The following is a 3,647-nucleotide window of genomic DNA, read 5'->3' on the forward strand; positions in this document are numbered from 1 at the left end:
CGGGGCGGGGGATGTGAAGGGCAGTCTGCGTGTCGTGGACGGCTCCTGTGCTGTATCCCCGTGGACCTGTTTATTAACCGCCGTCTCTAAAGACATGACGGCTCAAAAGTAACGCTACACTTCCTGACGGTCTCTGATGTGATGCTGGCCGGTGAGACCGCCGTCTGCTGGCAAAGCGAGAAGCCAGTGGTTGCTTGACCTTGAATTCTTGGTTCTTCCTGAAAACCCTACAGGGGGCAGGCTAATCCACCTGCATTTTATTCATTCTTTTCTTTATTAAATAGGTTTTATTAATTTTTTACAGAGAGGAAAGGAGAGGGATAGAGAGTTAGAAACACCCATGAGAGAGAAACATCCATCAGCTGCCTCCTGCACGCCCTCTCCTGGGGATCAAGCCTGCAATCAAGTTACATGCCCTGATCAGAATCAAACCCAGGACCCTTCAGTCCGTGGGCCCATGCTCTACCCACTGAGCCAAAGTGGCCGGGGCTGCATGTACATTTTTAAAAAATATATTTTATTGATTTTTTATAGAAAGAAAGGGAGAGGGATAGAGAGTTAGAAACATCGATGAGAGAGAAACATCGATCAGCTGCCTCCTGCACATCTCCTACTGGGGATGTGCCCGCAACCAAGATACATGCCCTTGACCGGAATCGAACCCAGGACCCTCAGTCCGCAGGCCGACGCTCTACCCACTGAGCCAAAGCGGCCGGGGCTGCATGTACATTTTAAACAGCGATTGGACTAGGAGCGCTCTCGCTTGGAAGTCTGGGAAATAAACAATTACGACTTCCTGTTTGAAACCAAAGGCCCAGACAGGGACATTCCTTTTCACAGAGGAGGGGGTGGGGCTGCTGTTTTCGTGAGCTGTAATTATTTACATGTTCTAGAAGGTTCTCTTGAACATTTGGTTTACTTTTAAGAGAAAGGTTTATGGGGATATCGTTTATATGCAGTAAAAGCCACTCTTTTTAGGCAGACAATTGAGTTTTGACAAACCTATGCCCTGTGTCACCACTGTGTGGAGACAGGGAATGTTCCTGTCGCCCCAGGCTCCCTCTGGCTTCCTTGCAGCCCACCTCCCTCCCCAGCCCCTCAGGGACCCGGTCTGCGTTCTGCCCTGACAGCCTGCTTTTCCAGGACGTCAGAGGCAAGGCATCAGCGGCATGCGGCCGTGCATCTGGCTTCTGTCACTGTGCCTGGTGCTCTGACAGCCATGCCGCTGCCGCTGCCGCTGTGTGGGAAGCTCAGTCCCTCTTGCCGCGGATCCCTCCCACCGCGTAGGGGCACCCGATGCATTTGTGGGGGACGTCTGGGCTGCTCCCAGTTTCGAGTGATTAAGAGTGAAGCTGCTAGAAACAGTCCTGCAGAGAGGTCTCTGCGTGGACATGTTTTCCTTTCTCCCGAGTGCAGATGTGAAAGTGACAGCGCTGGGTTCCACAGCAAGTCTGTGTTTAGTGCCATAAGAGACCGCTAGCCTGGCCGGCGTGGCTCAGTCCTATGAACCAGGAGGTCAGGGTTCAATTCCTGGTCGGGGCCCAGGCCCGGATTGCAGGCTCGATCCCCAGTGTGGGGCGTGCGGGAGGCGGCCGATCCATGATTCTCTCCCATCATTGATGTTTCCATCTCTCTCTCCCTCTCCCTTCCTCTCTGAAAACAATATAAACATATATATTTTTAAAAGAAGCTGAAGCGCTTAGGGTTAAGTAATTGACCACTGTCATAGGCAGAATTTGAACGCAGGCCTTTCCGACTCAAATACAGTGTCCTCTGCCCTTCCCCACCCCACCCTCCTACTCATCGCTTTGGGGAAGTGCCTGGAGTCCCCTGCTGTTCAGATTGTGACGCGGCTGGTGGGCTTCGTGCCTCTAGGCCGGGGTCTCTGTGCCTCTGCACAAGGTGTGGGGGGTGGGGGTGGGGGTGGGGGACTGCGGTGCCCCGTGGGAAGCTGTGACATGAGTGGAGACGGATGGGAAACTGGGGCCTGGGAAGGAAGCCAGGGACAGCGGGTCATATGATGAGTCGGGGGTGAGGGGGCCGCAGAGTCTGGAGACTCGGAGACCAGGCCACGCCGCCCACAGCCATGGGCCTGCTGCCCTGGGCTCCCCGACTCACAGCGCGGGGAAAGGAAAGCTACCCTCCCCTTGGGGAGCCTGAGGACAGAGAAGGCAGGTGGACACAGATAGAAAACGCCACTGTACGTGACAGCGTGCGGGAAAGGGCCCCTTAAATGACTGTCTGTGTTTGCAAAGCCTGTGTCCTGATGTCCCTCCCCCGGGGCGGCGCCATGAGAAGGAAGCCGGCTGACTGCCGGAGCTGCAGGAGGGGTCAGTGCTCAGGCTCTGGCTGCACGTGGGAGGCAGTGCTGTGTGTGAACCGCGGTGTCTCTGCATGAGCCCAGGTGTGTCACAGGCGTACGGGCTTTCCAGGCAGCACCCATCATCACAGCCGCCGGAGGTGCCCTCGGAACCGAGGGAATGTCTCCTGCTCCGGTCCCTTCACCTCCTGTCCGGCTTGCATGCGTTTACAGGGAACATTTTCATAGCCGCTGTGGCACCACTTGGCTCGCGCAGTGGGGGTGTGAGCGGCCCGGGCTCTGCACCCAGGGCACAGGCCTCGACGTGCATCTCCGCCTCCCCACCCTCCATCACGCCGAGGGGTGGCGCGCGGAGGAGCCCCCCAGCTACGGGCCCGAGAGAGTCCCATCACCGCAGGGCCCGGTACCCACCGCGATGGAGAACCGCTGGATGCCGTCGCCCTCGCAGTCCTGGATGACCTGGGGCAGCCGGTGGTTGTCGTGGGACTCCCCGTCCGTCACGATCACCATGACTTTCTTGACGCCCCTGCGGGCGCCCCGGGCCTCCATGAAAGCCTCCTTCCTGAAAGGGTCCAGAGGAGAGAAGCTGGTGAACCGCCATCCGGCGGGGGGAGCCCCGGACAGGGCCCTGGACAGGGCCCCAGGGAGCCGCTCTCCCTCCCCGGTCACCGTGAGGCCAGGCTATGCCAGCGGGGAGGCATGTGGCCAGGACTCGCACGGGCTTAGGTTTATCCGGTAGCGGAGCAGCCGTCCTGCTGACACACATCCCGGCACAGAGGCCGCAGCCTTTCCTTCTGGGGGCACTCAGAGGGGCAGGTGTGACGGAGCGGTCACCGCACTTAGGCCAGATCTGAACGCCCTCCCGCCACTCCCTGCTCCACAGGCTCCCTTCTCTGCCCCACAAGCCTCTTCCTTCTGCACTGGCCACAGCTCTTGCTTTAGCTGCCGCCTCCCGCCACCCCCCCCCCAAAAAACCCCCACCCTGACCTGCAGAACAGCCTGCAGGTGCGCTGAGTGGGAGGGGCGATGGGCAAGAGCCCATTTGTGGGCTGTGCGTGCCTGAGGGGCCTGGGGGCTGGAGGATGGAATGAGATGCAAGAATAAAGACCGCAGATGGCTTTGGTCGGAGTAGGGACGACAGGGTGAGGGCCCAGGAGGCCTGGGGTCGCCATGAAAGAGCTGGGAACCAGGTTTAGGACACAGGCTGCTGGGGGTGGGGTGGGAAAAGGGGGCACGAGAGAAGGGAAAAGGCTGTAGCCGAGTGGCCAAGACAGGGACTGGGGTTTAATCCACCAGCATCTCTGGAGTGAGCTGAGGAGAGGAGAAA

General features: G+C 58.7%; 1 pseudogene; it reads right to left on the bottom strand.

Moving 5' to 3' along the window:
• Nucleotides 1-3,647, bottom strand: part of LOC102439375 — a 34,495-nt pseudogene that overhangs the window by 1,935 nt on the left and 28,913 nt on the right.

Source organism: Myotis lucifugus, unplaced genomic scaffold (assembly GCF_000147115.1).
Source record: "Myotis lucifugus unplaced genomic scaffold, Myoluc2.0 scaffold_457, whole genome shotgun sequence".
In the NCBI taxonomy this organism is placed as follows: Eukaryota; Metazoa; Chordata; class Mammalia; order Chiroptera; family Vespertilionidae; genus Myotis; species Myotis lucifugus.